We start from the raw sequence: 17,368 nt of genomic DNA on the forward strand, positions 1-17,368 counted from the left end.
AGTGACACTTGTTAGCATGGTGAGCAGGCTGACAAGGAATGCACAGAAGTAGAAAGTCACTTAACAGATTTTTTTTTAATTTATCTCTTCCCTTGAGGGTAAATGCTGTAAGGATTCAGCTTCCTAGATGGCAGATCAAGAGGCACATGACATGTAGAAGTAATTATCTTCTTCCTGATCCTGCAGGGCAAGGACTTGAGTGGCAACCTTGACTACAGCAGGAGCTGCATAGTGCTCAATAAGATTGCACGAGCCAAACTTTTGAACAAACATCCAAGAGCGGAAGGAAGTTCCAAGACTCACACTTCCCCCTCCCCCCTTTTATTCCACCTCTCCTGTAAAGGCTGCATGGGTTGGTTACATATCTCCTTTCAATGGGGGTGCTCTGGGTGAGTCTCTCCTCTTGTCTGCTGGCCACTGTGGGTCACCTGAGACCAGGTAGCTTGTATGCAGATCCATGGAATGGCAGAGAATTCCACAGTGTGTACATGCACATGCATCAAGTGTGGCAAAGTACTTTAGCACAATAGAGTTAGGACTTGTGTTTTATTTCCAGCTGTGAGAGCTTGAGCAGACCAATCACCCTGTGCCTCTCAATTTCCATCTGTAGAATGGAGAATATTATAATACCTACCTCATGGAGGGTGAGGTAGAGATTACTGTATCTATATAGAGAGCTTTGAGATCCTTCAGATGAAAAAATATTGTCTTCATATCAAAGATGATTTATTAAATTCTACAACTTAAAAAAAAAGAGCTGTTACCGCCTCTTACGGTAACATTATTTCAATGCTGCTCCCTTCCCAGCCATCTGCAGAAGTTGGAGGTTATTTCATTCAATATTTTGTAAAGTTTTGCCATCATAGTACTCAGGTAATGTGTTTACACAGTGGGGTTGGTTTCATTACTAGACTGGAAGTGACAACAGCTAGGCAGATCAGGGGGCTAATAAAGTTACTTATAAAAAAGAACTCTGGGGGCCTGTGATGCATTGTCTGCCCCACACTGGTGGATAAAGGGTTAAAAGGGGAGGCTGCACAGCAGACAGCCAATCAGTGAGGGGCTGCAAGGAGCAGCCAATCAGGGCAGAGCAGGCCCATATATAAAGAGAGCTGCAGGGCAGAGGAATCAGTTCCCTCTTAAGAGCCCAGGGAGAAAGGACTGGGTCCCTGAAGGGCTGAGGGAACCGCCAGCACCCTGGACAGAGCAGTGCTGGGCCAGGTCAGGGGAAATGAGGGAGCTCCAGCACGACTGGCTGAAAGACTGAAGCCCAGATACGGGGCAGAGAAGGTGCTAGGGCTATGGGGAAGTGGCCCAGGGAAACAGACAGTGGGAGTTGAAGGAGACGCAGCATGTGGCTGCCGCCTAAAGGGTCCCTGGGTCGGGACCTGAAGTAGTGGGCAGGCCTGGGTCTCCCCTCGCCACCAAGGCAAATAGCTAAAACCTTGGGCTGCAGTTGGCCACAGAGGCGAGTAGCTTCCTATCTTTGTTTCTAAAGAAAGGCTCAGCGGAGAAAAGCAAGCAGTGTGATTGGGAGATCATCCGTCAGTATAACAAATGGAAAAGCGAAGGGGAAAACAGCAGATGGGAAGGGTTACAAAAAATAAAGTCATCTTCACATCAGCGGGATCTGTGAGGACAAAGGACCCTTCCTCCGGGATGGTACAGGGCTTTCCCCTGTCTGAAACAATGCCAGCCAGTTCTTGCAATGCCTCGTTCTTCTCAGTTAGAGAGATTCGTGTTTAGCCAAGAGCCAGCTCCTGCCTTTATTACTATTAGGTGCCTTCACCAGTGGCACACAGGAAGGAATGGGAGATTCAAATAGCAGCACAAGATGAATAGCACCGGGGGGGGGGGGAGGACACAGATACTTTGGGGGTGGAGGGAAGACATGCCAGGGAAATAAGCACTTTCCTGGAGCAATGCAGAAAACGAAAGCCACGAGGGTGAGATCATTGGGCAGTTTTCGAAAGGCACGTCAGGGAGGTGGGGAAAGCTAGCCTCTGTGTTTTCTCAAGCTGTGGCCTGTTTATTGAAAACAGGGATAAACTTGACAAAGAATCATCAGCATCCTTCAACCACCTTCTGACTTGGATCTCCCTTTTGTGAGCAACAAGGAGAACATTGCTGTGCTCTTATATAACTGAGCTAGGCACCCCAGCATGCCCTGCCATTTCTAAAAACCATTCTAGTCACACACCAGATGCAGCCTCATCCCCGGCCTTATGCACAGGTGCCAGGCACTCCAGCCAGGCACTGGCTTTACTTGCCTCCTACAAGACTTAAATGGTCTCTTACTCAAAAGAGGGCACAAGTCAGTCCACTTAATTAGAATTATTACTCCCTAACCATAGACCAGGACTAGGCACTGTAAATGTGCTTGATGTGGCAAATCCACTTCATCCAGACATCTCCCAGGGAACTGAAGTTATATTTAAGAGCAATGGCTATTGGCACAGCACTGGTAGTGAGAAGACTGGAGTTCAAATCCAACCTCTGCCCCTTGCCTGGGTGTGACATCTTCCACAAGCCTCTATGGCCAAAATGTTCAGAAGTGGGGCCTGGCCTGCCCCTATTTTTGCACACCCAACTTGAGACGTGCTTGGCTTGATTTCCAGAAGCACCAAGCACTTGCAGCTCACGTTCAGTTCCTTGGACCTGGGGGTGCTCAGTCCTTTCTGCTGCACCCAAACACAGCAGAGCCCCAGGCTTCTGCCCCTGCCTCTTTGGAAGGGAGGGAATCCCTCTATCAGTCTCATTCCAAGTGGGAGATGGGACTGTGGGGGTAGAACCATGTGGGGCTTTGTGTCATGGTGTGTCTAGGCCCTGGCTTGCCTTAATTCAACCCTGCTTGCTTCTGTTGATGGCAAGTGGCTCACGCGTCTTGGAACAAATCATCCCAGTCAATGCACAGCTTTCTGTCTACTGGCACCTTAACCAGGGGCTTACGAGATCATCTGCAGCAGCTGCTCCTGACTGCCTCGGTGCATGTGATCTATGCGCCCCTCCTGAGGCCAGGGGAGCAGGCTCTGCTTGCTCCCCTTGGGGGCTATCAAGCTGTAACATTCTGATAGAGGGACAGGTCGGGGTTTTGTTTTTTAAATGAGTGAGATTTACAATGTGTGATTGAAACACAGGAAAAAAAAAATCCTTCCCCAAAAAAACAGCCCCACTGTTCATCCATCAAAAGATGGTCTCTCCCCAGGCAGATGAGGTCTGCTACCAACTCTCATGGCCTGGATGAGCATCAGGCAGGCTTGCCCTGACCAGGAAAAGGCAGAACGTTGGCATCTGGCCACCAAGCACTTTAAGGCTGGCATTGTTCGCCCTATATCTACACTCATATCCTCTATCACACTAGTGATACCAGAATAATGTGAATGGCCAAATCCTACCCCATATTTATATTCTGTACAGCCTGACTAGAGCCCGGGGGTAGAGGTTGGGGCAGTCTGTGGTCAATTATGCTTACCTACGGCTAGTAAGCTGTAGTTACAAAGCTCTGAACAAAACCCATGAGCACCATAGTTACCTCACCTTGCCCTCTGTGAGGCAGACAAGTATCTTCAGTTTGTATGTGAGGAAATGGACACTCAGAGGGCCAGATCTGTGCCAGTGGTAACTACACACTGAAGTTACAGGAGGGATGAATTTGATGCAGAGAATTTAAATGATCTGCCCAAGGGCATACAGCAAGTCAGGGTTGGGATTAGAATTCAACAGCTCCTGGCTTCTATCCCCCATGTTCAATCCTTTACACCCAGGAGAAAAAGATTCCCCACAGAAGACCAAAAAAAGTCCTGCACTCAGTACAGTGCCCCAGGGTAGGGCTTTGGCACATCTAGAAACATTAATGCCTCTCCTTCCCCCACTGCAGCCTTCTGTAGCTCCTGTGACTGACAGAAGCGCTGACAACCGTACAAGTCCTGTCTGATCAGAACTGACGAAAATAGCTCCCGGGGTTGGAGAAGGGGAAATTAAGTGAAACTCTACAACCCAAGCTGTGAGAAATACCTTCACCCCTTACACCTATGCAACGATAGCAGAGCTGTCCCTGTTAGCAGCCGGCGTTAGCTCCATTGACAGCTTGACAAAGCCAATCATAAAAACAGGGTTCTTCTTCCCAGTCATTAGGTGAGACAGAGAATAGGGCCCAGAATAATAAACTGCTTCGAACTCCCACATAACAGCAAGTGAGAGAAGGAAGTCTGCGGCGTGCTTCAGTTTAGGCCTTTATTATTACATTTAGCTGTCAAGGTTTCAGAGCAAACATTTCTCCCAGCCTTTGAGTGCAGCCTCATTTACCACTTAATGCTTCTGTATAAGCCGACATCTTCCTTATGCAAAGATTTCCTGCCTCCCTCACTTACAGAGCATGCTGTATTTGCTTCCTGGACCCTGCTGGGGGTGGAGGGGGGAGGATCTTCATCTTGCATCCTCTGGCGTATCACACCTCCCACCACCTCCTACTTTCTCTGCCCTTCTCACCCCTTGTAAATTGCACTCCTTTTGCACATCCACTCAGGGCCGGCTCTAACTTTTTTTGCCGCCCCAAGCAAAAACAAAACCCTGAGCGCCGCCCCGCTGAACTAAAACCAACCCTCCCCCCCCCCACGAGCACTGCCCCGCCGAACCAGGATTGGCCACCGCTTATAAGGGGCCACCCCAAGCACGTGCTTGGTCAGCTGGTGCCTGGAGCCAGCCCTGCACCCACTGAATGCCATGTGGGTGCAAGTGGGACAGCTTTACTGCTGTTGCCCTCTGATGAGATGGCCTGACCTCACACCAGACCAAGGCAGAAGGGAGTTAATGGTCCCCACCCTGCACCAACTGCCAGCAATATTAAGCCAGGAGGGAATGAAAAAGGAAGGAAGCAGATTTCAGATCTGGGCTGTTCTCGTAGGGCAGAGAAGACTCGGAGTTGATTTTATGGGTCTAATCTTAACAGGTCCCGAACACTCAGATTTATTATTGGCTTTGTCAGTTGCATGGGGTGCTTTGGAAAGTCAAGCCCTATGTTGTCTTAGTGTTTATTTTCTGTTGATAAAGTCAAGCCCCAGGAAGGGGGATGTGTTTTCACTCTACATAGATAGTGGACTGTGGCTTAGAGCAGGTAGGAAAGTCAGCTATTCACTGCCATGACCAGAGCATCTTCTGCTGTTTCCCACCAAGTAATGGTACTAAATAGTAGTAAGTTGTACTAGGTTTACCTTAAATGTCTAAACAACAAGGTTTTGGTTTTGATAATTTTTTCAAAAAAACATGGAGTTGAGAAAACTTGTCAAAACCAACCCAACCTGTTCCCACCAATGTTTTCAGTTTTGGTAAAACAACATTTTGCTGACAGCTTCCTGATCATCTGTATTCCAATCTACCTCCTATCACCCCTCTTCCATCCTCCCAAAATGGGAAGTCTGAGGACCCTCATGGGGCTATTAGGGCAAAGGCATTTACATGAAATCTAAGGATATTCGTTTAACACTATCCCTCCCAAAACAATGTTGGGTCTGGATTTTCAAACTCCATTTAATTCCATGGAGTTCTATCTGCTTACTTCAGCAGTGCTTTGAAGTATAGATTTCCCTACGATGTATCAGTTAATACAATATGGAAAAACACAGAATATCACCCAATGGTTTGGCAGCACATCTACATACAGAGCAAGCGTTTGAGAGTCAAGTGACCAACATTCTATTTCTAACTATCACTGACAAACTAAGTCCTTTGGGAGCAGGGATAGTCTGGTTGGAACCTAGATGGTCTCTTGGTTTGTTCTGATGTGGCAACTTGTGATCCTAGGCAACCACCATATTCTTCCCCTTCAAAATGCTTTCTCAAAGAGATTTTGCTTACAGGTATTCATCAGAGTCAGCTGATGATCAAATTAATATTGCTATTGGCCTTTCACTATGCAAAGGCAGCCCAAATAAAAGGGGCATTTACAATCCTGTGATCACACTGGCTCTCCCGTGGTGATTTATCCTAGCATAAAATGCTGATAAAAAGCAAGGAATGTGCTTGAAGTACATCTTGCCACATTATAAAAACTGGGCTGAAATTATTTAGCTATTCCTAATTTACAGGCAAAAAGAAAACCAGTTTTCAAATGTATTGTGCCATTTACAGCAGGATCTTAAGTAAATTTGAAAAAAAAGCAAGATCTGTTCAAAATAAACTCTCAGGTACCAAGCCAAAAAACGATTATTTTTGTTATTGAAAACTGAGAAGTGAATATGGGAGTCGAAACTTGTAAAAGAAATAAACATTTTGTACATAAAAATGCTAATGACACCAGTAACCTGAACTAATGAAAGGACACATTTTTAATAACTCTCAGTTCAAGATATTTAATAAAGGAAATTGTCTCTTCAGGGCAAAGAAGCAAATTGTTTACAGCATACACTTCCAGCTCCAAAAGCTTATTGTAACAAGTTTTATACTCTTATTAAGCTTCTGCTAATATTTCCAAAAATAGTTTTAAGGTATTTTTCCATTACATGTGTTCATTATTGTTGCAGCAAGTGAAATTTCCATGTATCTGAAAATCATTTCAGTGTACAACCATCTCAAAGTCTAAGCATCCATAAAAGACATTTGTCTCAAATTTAATTGTGAAATAAAGCACACACACAAAATTGATTCTCACACAAGGGGGGGGGAATTGCATTTTGAAATTAATTCAAAGTTCAATTAAAAATCTGCTTTCATTTCATTTTTATAATAAATAACTTCTTATGTCCAAATAGATGGTAAGAATTAAATAAGATCTCAAAGTTCCTTTAAAAAAAAATCTATATCCATTTCTAAATCCATTAGCCCCGTTGGAGCCTTGACCTGGCTTAAGCAGCAGAAGAAAGTAACCAGTAACTTCCCATGTGTGGAGTTATCAAAGCTTTTAACATTCTCATTGTGAGAATTAGATGGATTAAAGAAAACAGTGATGAAGTTGGATTCATTTCTTGGGTGTTTCTGAAGATGTCCCTGTGATGGGTTCCCCCCAGGGTGCCACCTGTAACTGGGGTAACCATTGAGCCCTCTGACCCACCAACCTGGGCTCCCTCTCACACTGCGCTGCTGTGACAAGCTGCAGACACACTCCTGGTCTTACAATTCCACCAGCATTCACACAGGTACAGGCACACGCACACCCAGCTGCAGTTACATGCAGACTCTCTAACTAGCCACTCCACAAACCAACAGTAGAAAAGCTAAAGCCAAGGTAACTCAGCTCCACAGGCACGCACCCCCTCTGGAGCATAAACCCAAAATTATACTGTCTTGCGCTGCACAAGGAACCGTACGGCATAAGCTCAGAGGTAACCCCCCCCCAAAGTGGAGAGGAATAAGCAACTGCCTCTCTGAGTGAAGATTGCCAAGCACTTCAGTCCAAACTGATTGGTTTATATAAAGCAAAAACAAGTTTATTAACTACAAAAGATAGATTTTAAGTGATTATAAGAGATAGCAAACAGATCAAAGCAGATTACCTAGCAAATAAACAAAAATGCAAACTAAGCCTAAGATACTAGAAAGATAGCGTATGAATTAGCAAATTCTCACCCTGGCTGATGATACAAGCAGGCTGCAGATTCTTAAGGGACAAGCTACACTGGGTTTACAGCTTGGAATCCCCAGGTCTCTCTCACATAGGCTAGAAATCCCTTTAGCCTGGGTCCCCTAGTTCAGTCTTCCCCCCCCCCTCAGGTGTTTCCAGGAGTCTTCTTGTGCAGGGAGTGAAGAACCACAGATGATTTCACTCCCTGCCTTCTATAGCTTTAGCATATGGTGGGAACCCTTTGTTTTAAAACTTGGCTCCTAGACTGGTTTGTGGAAAAATACTGACATCCCAAGATGGAGTCCAGAGACAGGTGGTCAGGTCACATGACCTTGCTGAGTTATAGCAGACATTACTTACAGACTGTCTAGAACATTCACAGGAAGGTTAAGTTCTTCCAGGGTTCATTGTCTTTGTTGATGGGCCATCAGCACTGTCTGGCTTCTTCATTGTTGTACCAGAAAAGCTAGTTGTGGGTGTCACCCAGAGTAAGCACAATTGAAATACAGATACATAGTCAATCTTCCTAACGTTAGATACAAAAAATGATACATGCATACAAATAGGATAATCATATTGGAAAAGTTTTATGATTTGCTGGATGATACCTCACATGACCTGTCTTGTACAAAATGCATCAAAATTATGCCATAATCATATCATATCATTATGAAGAACATGGGGTGCAGTGTCACAGTCCCATTCCAGCAGGCAATGAAAAGTGAAATAATATTCATGGAGAAATTCACCCCGATGCAGAAGTCCTGTGCAAGGACTTTGCATCACTTTCATCCTATTTTGAGAGCTTCAGTGGGATGTGAGGCACTGATTCAGGGAAACACATGTTTAACTTTAAGCCTATGCTTAGTCATATTGGACCTCAACTAGACTTAAACATGTGCTTAAAGTACCTGCTGTAGAATTTTTCTAAACTGGGACCTTAAGTGGGATCTATACAGAGGGCCAGCATAAGTCCCATAAGTCAGCATAGGGGTGAATTCTACCCTCAAGGAATGGAAACTGATTAGAATTTTTCAAATTTTGGGAGCAGATCCAGCAAATCTCTGAAGGGGCAAAACTGTGGCTGACAGAGAACCTCTTGCTCCAATGCAAACTCAGCTTTGGGATATGCATGGTAAAGACCTTAGGTGCCCTCATAGCAGAGGTTCAGAGGGAGCTGGAGTGCAGAAGAGGTGAGCTAGGGAGATGTATTTTGTGCAATTCCTGCATAGCCCACTAGGGCACTATGCAATCATGGAAGACTGCTACATCCACAGCTGTCTCCAAAAAGTGACTCTGAAGCTCAGACTGGAAACTGGTCTTGGGTCTGGTTGCCCACGCTGGTGGGGCAGTGAAGATTTGGGTCAGTTCTTATTTTATCTGAACTAGTCCATCCATCCTTCATCTATTGACTGTCACTGAACTAAGATGGGTGCACTGCCATGTGGGACTAAATCCTTGCTAATGGAGATACTGTATCTTCTTTCTGTATTAGGAAAGGGATTCCTATCCAAGGCAGAGGAGACGCAGGAAGGAAACTGTATACTTAATAAAAGTTTTAGATGTGTCATTTTTGCTTACCAAAGAAGATTGCCCAGGAAAATCTGACTGCTTAATGGATTGTTCAAATGCTCATTAGCATCAAGCAGATTTATTTGAACAGATAATTATCCTTATATTGTGCTTTCATCACTGGGATTGTTTATGTTGAACTGTCAAGCAGCAGTTCTCAAATTGTATCCCTCGATGTGTGGAGCTTCCTTTTATGGCTAGAGAAGAAAAACAATTTTTTTTCCCAAAACCTCAGCTCCATTTTAAACCTCATTTTAATAAGTCTTATGAAAGACTTTGAAGTTCACAGACACATCAGGTCACGTGTCTTTCAGGCTTTCAGGCAGTAAGGGGAGTTGAATACATAGATCCTCCCATGCAAAATACAATGCTAGTCAAACTTCTCTTGGCTGATGTAATTCATCTATCACAAACTGGAAGGAGCATGCATAAAAGAGGTGTGAGCCATAAATGACAGCTTCTCTCTTCAACAGCCAATTAGAATTTGACAACGGATCAGCATTTGCCTCAGCCCTTGGTTTCAGTATGGTTAGCAAATCAGTCTATTCACAGCTAAAAGTGATTAGCACCTTATGAAAGATAGCAATTTGGGAGCTAATCAAAATGCCTTTAGGCAAGGCTTAATGCAGTTGCTTACTGTGAGAGGAATTATGACAGTATATGTGTGTCCTCCCCGTTCTTTCTAGCTGTCAGTCAGCCTTCTCATCCCATGCACTGCTTGTCTATGGAACAAGCCCATTTTGCTAGCCAATAAAAGCATTCCTTCACTGCAGTAGCAAGTGACCAGTACAACTGTGAGTGACCAGCATTTACAAATAAACTCAAAAAGGTTCTTCACAGCTAAGGAGAGAGTGATTTTCCTTTCCTATTTCAATCCAATCCAATCCCTCCTAGCAGTAGAAATTCTTTAAAGGAGTGCACTTAAGAATGAAATCTTTTGGGGTCCCTATGTTGGAAGCATCTGAAAATAGATGCAGCTTGCACTGTCCTGCATGTGGGGATATTCCAGCTGCAAAGAGGCAAACCTCAGGTACACTGACTTCTTCATGGCCCTTACTGTTAATCTGAAAGAAAGGAGATCATCCCAGTCACAAGGGTATCGTCAGGGACAGCTCTTAGTTCGGCTATGGCGTGAGTAGGGTGTGATGTGCAGAGGGATCAGCGCATGGTATAGAAGAGGAAGATTTTGTCAGCTGGGATGGAGTCAGGCACAGGCCATTCATTGTGCCTCAGGGAGAATTTTGGCAACCAGTAGGGAGAGCTGGTTTGTACTGAGGGAGTTCATTTAACAGCACAAGTGTTCAATCCTAGCCACTCCTAGAGCCTTAGAATTCTCTCTGCCCTACAAGGGGAGTTCTACTGAGAAACACTGTACAAAGAGGTAGGGTTTCCTCATTCTCCTTCCAAGGTAAGTGCCACATTTAGCTTATGTGAACTGCAATATGAAGACTGCACTTTCCAGCACACAAAAGTCAGGCAGTGACAAAGCTAGGACTGTCCTGCTCCCACATCTCACTGCAGTCTGGGGTTTACTTTGCTGATACTGCACGTCATAGATAACCAAAACTACAGCTGTCTTGTCCACCTAAACTTCCTCCCTTTCTGGTAGGTAGGGCTGGTTTATAGGGATTTTTTTTTAAGTAAGAAAACAAAGAGAGTCACCCTATAGTCTGGACCGCCTCTGCAAGGAGCACATTGTACAGTTCCATTTGCAAGAGGTAACCGTCAGTGGTTAGACAGTCAGTTGTCCCCGCATTAGCTGAGGGGAGGAAAGCTGCTGGGGAGCGCTGCTTAGCCAAACCAACAAGATGAAGGGGAGCTGTGTCCCCTCCCATGGTTTCTCTTACCTTTAGCACCTAGTAACATTCTAATTACATCTTTACATGTTTAAACGTACAATCGTGGGGCCAGGTTCTCCTCCCCTTTGTACAACTGTGCTTGTACATGTACTCGTCAAGTGCCTAGGCCACATAAGAGGTTAATGAGTCTGTTAACTGCTAGCTATGGAGCTAAGTCCTATTCAATTAAGGGTAGAGGTTCATTCTTTTAGCGCTTCAGGTCCTGGGTTCAAACCCCACTGGGACCCATGAGGAGTTGGTTACACTTAGCTTCTGCAATGGAAATAGGAGGACAGAGAGAATGTCTCTCCCCTGAGCAAGGAGCCTTTTTTATACCAATTGTAGTATGGCACAGTTTCTGGAACCAGCCACTAGAGGGAATCATGATCACATGTGGGCAGGTCTACACTAAGGCAGGGATCAACTTCCTGAGACTGATCCACAGGCGGTTGATTTAGCAGGTCTAGTAAAGAACCATCAACTCGACTGCAGATCGCTCTCCAGTCGATCACTGTACTCTACCCCCGGATGAGAAGAGTAAGGGAAGTCAACTGCAGCTACGTTATTCATGTAGCTGGAGTTGCATCGCGTAGGCCGACTTACCACATTAGTGTAGACATAGCCTTGGTCTCGGCACATAGTTGAAATTAAAGATAGGTGTAACACAATGGCCTGTGTGACTATGCCTACACAACCATAATGTAGCTGGAGTCAAAGTACCTTAGATTGAGTTACCGTGGGGTGTTGATGGGAGAAAAATCTCCTGTCGATTTACCTTACTCTTCTCGTTGGGGGACATAGTACAGGGATCGACTGGAGAGCGATCTGCAGTCGATTTGGTGGTTCTTTATTAGACCCGCTAAATCGACTGCCCGTGGATCAATCTCAGAGCATCAATCCTTGCCATAGTGTAGACCTGCCCCTAGTATGAGAAATTTTAGTCTCAAAGGAGAGCGTGGAAGATGGGTGAATTTAAACAGGAGGATGAGGTCACCTTACTATATTGACTGTTGTTTTTGATAGGGATAGCACTAGAACGAAGTATGGGCAGTGTTTCAAAAAATAAAGTGAGCAGGGTGCCTTTTTCACATTATAATGCAATACGGTAACACTAGACCACACACAAACAACTTTCCAGGCTAACAGACGAGTCAAGACCACCTTACTATTCTAGGCCAACAACAAGCGCTCCATCAACAGTAGATTGTCATTAGCAGTAAGGTTATTCTGAAGCGTGACAGATCAGGCAGCAGCGTAACTGCTTTTGACATCTGCTGGAGTTCTATTGCTCAGCTGAGATGATATGCCTCAAATTGATAAACATCAGTTTCAGGCAGGTGATGCATCATTTTCAGCCATACCTCCCATTTCCTATCCTTCTGCTAGAGGAGATGGTGGAAAACACACGTTTAATACTATGGTTGGATTGGATGCTTTTAATGTTTCATAGATTTTTGCTCTATGCCTACTCTGTTCTTGATAAGAAAATGTATAGAGATTAAGATTAGCTCATCTACAAAAGTGTCTTACACTATATGGGATATAGCCAACCTGGTACAGAAGTTGTCTTACACAGAAGCACCCCATCCTGTTGGCAGGTGTTGATAGTAGTGGGGAAGGTTATGTCCCTTCTGCTGACTTCCTAAGGCAGGTAGCTTATTATATCCTCTGGATATAAGGGACATAGGAAAGAAGTGTGGGTTTAGCAGGCCTACTGGGTCCTGGGAGAAGCAACACTATGTGATCAGCAGTGGACCACAGTTTGGGAACCTTGGTCTTAGAGGAATTAGGTGTTCAAAGGAAAGATCTACTGATTGAAATGTAAAATTTCACACATGAGAAGAGGGATTAATAGTCAGGAAATGGGAACTGACAACACATCAATGTAACACATGTGATACAGTTGTGGTTTGCATGTCAGCTGCATTTAAAAAAATTTTGTGCTACAGGAAAAAAAAAACACGGGATGTTTAGAATAAGTGACACAGAAAACACTCAAGCGAACACTTTCATGCATGGGCAAGCATAACAATTTGCCAGCATTCTGAGGGGAATCGCTCTGGATTAACCTTGAATACTTGGTGATTGCTATCCACTGGAAAAATGTCTTTTTAATTAGGGGACCCCCCAATCATCTGCAGCATAGCAGATCTTGCCAAATCCTAAAGGCAGTCATGTGTTGCTGAACTGATTTGAGGGTTATGATGAGGTCTAGTTTAAAGAGTCACATTCCACAGGTTTTCCTCACAACCCTAAAACAATACAGGCATTCAGATTACGTGCTCAAGCAGCATAAACTGGCATCTAGTTTTGCCGTCATTGAAATTCATTGTTGCTGCCAGGTAGGATAAACTTCCATAGGGAGCATTACACTGGAGACAGTTTTGGGTTAAACAGACATGGTACTCCAGTAAGCCTATAAAGAGATGGAGCCAAAGGTAGAGCTTGACTTCCCCTGAATTAGGTAGGATCTAAATCAGGAGTCTGCAACCTATGGCACGTGTACCGAGCCGATTTTTAATGACACTCGGCAGCCGCTGCTGGCCCTGCTCAGCCCACTGCCGAACCCCGGCAGTGCGCTGAGCGGGGCTGACGGCCAGGACCCCGGCAGGCAGCAGCGTGCCATTAATAATCCTGCCCGGCCCAGTCTGCTCTTCTCTGTCCCGCCCCCCCCACCCACCCGCCTACCGCTCTCTCTGGCAGGGGCAGGGAGCAGAAGCAAACTTGGTCCTGCTGGCTGCTGCTGCAGGGCAGGCTCCACCGGCAGCCAAGCTTCCCCCAGCGTGCTGCATCGTGCCCCGCCTCCTCTCCCTCCCTGCCGCCGCTGGCCCTTGTGGGGTGGGGGGGGAGAGAAGAGGAGCCCCAGCGCCCTTGATGCTCAGACCAGGAATGAGGCGGAGAAAAGGCAGGAGTGGGGCCTTGGGGAAGGGGGGTTGGAATCAGGGCATATCCCTCCAGCCCCCTGATCCAAGCCCAGCCCCCTGCCCTGACCCCTGCACCCCCCCACACACCCCAGCCCCCTGCACCCACCCCACAACCCCAGCTCTGACTCTGGCACCTCCCACACATCCCCAGCCCCCCCCCAATACCCTGACTCTTGCACCCCGCCACCCTGAGCACCAAACAGGAGCTCCCCGCCCACAGTCCCACCTGCACCCCTCACATCAAATGGGAGCTTCCCAGGTAAGCACTCCACACCCAAACCTCCTGCCCCAACCCTGAGCCCCCTCCCTCATTCTAGCTCCTGGCCAGACCCTGCACCCCAACCTGCTCCTTCACCCCAGCCCTGTGCTCAGTGCACCCCCACCCTCAGCTCAGTGCAGAGAGAGAGGAAGACAATGGGGCAGAACCAGGGAGAAGGTAGGTACCACTCTGTGTTGGCAGGGCCAGGACCCCAGACCAGCAGCGGGCTAAGCGGGGCCAGCAGCCGGGACTCTGGCTGGCAGGAGCCAGCAGATGGAACCCCAATCCTGGCCCCTTGACAGCCGGGGTCTCGGCCGCAGGCCCCTCTCAGCCCACTGCCAGCCTGGGGTCCTGGCTGCTGGCCCACTCAGCCCACTGCCGGCCTAGGTGAACGGAACCCCAGGCCGGCAGCGTAAGATCAGCATTTTAATTTAATTTTAAATGAAGCTTCTTAAACATTTTGAAAACCTTGTTTACTTTACATACAACAGTAGTTTAGTTATATAATATAGAGACTTATAAAGAGAGACCTTCTAAAAAAACGCTAAAATGTATTACTGGCACATGAAACTTTAAATTAAAGTGAATAAATGAAGACTCTGCTCACCACTTCTGAAAGGTTGCTGACCCCGATCTAAATCCATAATTAGATAATAATCATTCCACTCATTAGAATACCATCTGACTACCATGCCCAAAGAAACCAAAATAATTTAAACAGTCACAACTGAGCACTTACTGCCTGTTGTAGACCATTTGGTGAAAGGGCAGCAAAAAAATAAATAAATAAAAATAAATTAAAAAAAAAAAAGGGGGTTCTCTGTCAGTGACCAGACAAGACAGACTTTATTAGTCATATGCTAAACAGAAAACAATCACAACTAACAATGAATGCTTCTCCAAAAGCTAACTGTTATATGAGCAGGTAAACAAAAGCAGCAAAATTGTTCACAAAAGTATTGAGGAGTCCCAGTAATTTTACAGTTACAGTAAATGCAGATATTGACAGAATGTGAGTTTCATATTATGCTATTTCAGTTCTCTTGTCCAGTCTTCGTCAATGACCAACACACAGTATTTAGTTCTTCCCACCAGATCTCACTAAAACATTCAACATCTGAGGCATATGTTTGCAGAAAAGGGGCTCATTTGTGCCCACATACCTTCACCTGACCTTGTATAGCACACCAAGAGTACTAATCTTGATTGGGACCTCTGGCTGCGACTATGATATCAACATGGACCACACCTGGGCTGTCTTCTAAAAGGGTGTGTTCCCAGGGAGTACTGCCTCCTGAAATTGATCTGGAAATGCTCTGATGTGAACTGCAGCCGCTACAGAATTCTCCAATGGCTGCATCAGAGAAACAATCAGTCATGGTCTTCATTAGGATACCCCACTAGATGAGACACTACAGATGTCAAGATTTTACTAAATGTAGAGTTAATATTCAGCTAACAGTTCACAAAGCCAATAATTTAGGCACACAGCAGTCTGGGCTAATGCTACAGAAACTAAGTGTCATGACCTAGAGGCCAACTTTTTTATTCTTAGAGAGTAAGGTACTGCCATGGTTTTATTAGAGGTTAGCAATAACCACCCTAAAGTTGTAACATAATCAGATTCTTTCGTCATAGGTTTTAAAACACATGATTGACTTGCAGAAACTGCAGATTTGTGCTAATTTTACTTAAGCCTATAAAACACCGAAAGAGACAGCTCAGGAAGTCATAATCTAATGCAGGATGTGTGTTATTTTACTACACAAAGGTTTGGGTCACTAGAATTACTTTCCCTTTGCAGATATACGTGCCAGTCAACTAAAACCATGATTTTCCGGTAAGCACTCCAAACCCTAGGTTAAAGTTTCAATACCACAATTTAAAAAACACACCAAAACACAGAGCAAGAACAAATGAAATTAAGTCATAAAACACGATCATCCAGAAGGTTAGCTGAAGGCTCAATACCAGAAATAGCAGAGGGACAATTACAAACTTTTTTTTAAGTGAACAGTAGAAGGAAAGGTAGCATTAAGTAACATTTGAAGAGTGGGGTCTCATATTAAAGCATCATGATTTTAATAAACAGGAGACATAAATCAAGTGTGTAGCTTTCTTTTCTAGGAGAAGCAAGCTACAGAGAAAACAACACTCTGGGGACAATGCAGATTTTAATCCAATCTGCTTGTCACTGGATAGATTGATACAACTGGGTCAAAAGCTTCATGTCATTAGAGTTTTCTCCCCATCTTACTATACTATATTATGGTTTCCACCCTGTCAGATTTCACCAGATTAACTGAGTCACACTGAACTCCTACTTGAACAAAATAGATCTGTAGGGGACTCTTACCTTTATGGCAGCAGGTTTCCCTCTGGCTGGTTGCGTGATGAAGGCTTTTGTTTTGGTTAAAAGGCTACTTCTTCCTGGGTAATTAAGTCCAAGTAGGACACAGTCATCCCCCTAATGCAAGGGGTGCAACTTCCTCTCTATCTCTGGAAGCCTTAACTTGGAGGCCCTAAACTGAGCAGGTGCAGACAACAGGCTTCAAGGTCACATCACTGATCTCACACCAACTTGCAGCTATCTAAATCTTCAGGTTCACCTCTATTAATGCATCACTGCTCCCCAGCTTGCCTAGCTCTCTGTAGCTATTCACCAGGTTCTTTCTTCCCCCAGCTCTCAGCATGAGGAACCTCTACCCAGCTTCTTACTCCCTCCCTAGGCTCTCTTCTTACTGAGGGCCAGGACCTGTCCTTTCTCCTGCTTCCCAGCAAACCTTGCTCTGTCACATGCTCCTTCCGGGAACTACAACACCCAGAATGACCAAAAAAAAGGCTGCGACCCAAGGAAAAGGCCCACTGGGCCAGACACACCCTTAAAAAGCCAGTATGCCTTTCTAAAGTCTCAAAAGAGCATCTGAAGGCAATGTTTGTTATTCAGCAGGAGGCATGGCTCTCATGTTGAGATGGGTCACTGCACTGCTGGAAGTGCTATCTTTTGGATGAGACATAAAACAAAGGCCTTTGGATTTTTGTAAGAGAAGGTGTAAACACTAGTGTTCCAGCCAAATTTCATCTTGTTTTATTATATTGTCTCTCTAAACAACCATTGCAGTTTCAATAGAGTAAATATATTCTGTGCTCCTTGTCCTAAACTGCTGTATATCATTGAAACTAGTTGCCACCCTTCACTCCAGAGCTGGTTGTTTTTCAG

General features: G+C 45.2%; 1 long non-coding RNA gene across 1 annotated transcript in view; it reads right to left on the reverse strand.

Annotated features, from left to right (window-relative positions):
* The window catches only part of LOC120386310, a 29,078-nt gene extending 12,087 nt beyond the window's left edge, over positions 1–16,991 (reverse strand). The window contains exon 1 of the long non-coding RNA XR_005589644.1: positions 16,505–16,991. This is a non-coding gene — a long non-coding RNA (uncharacterized LOC120386310). The remainder of the gene's footprint in view (positions 1–16,504) is intronic.
* Between the last annotated feature and the right edge of the window lie 377 nt (positions 16,992–17,368).

Source organism: Mauremys reevesii, linkage group 18 (assembly GCF_016161935.1).
Source record: "Mauremys reevesii isolate NIE-2019 linkage group 18, ASM1616193v1, whole genome shotgun sequence".
In the NCBI taxonomy this organism is placed as follows: domain Eukaryota; kingdom Metazoa; phylum Chordata; order Testudines; family Geoemydidae; genus Mauremys; species Mauremys reevesii.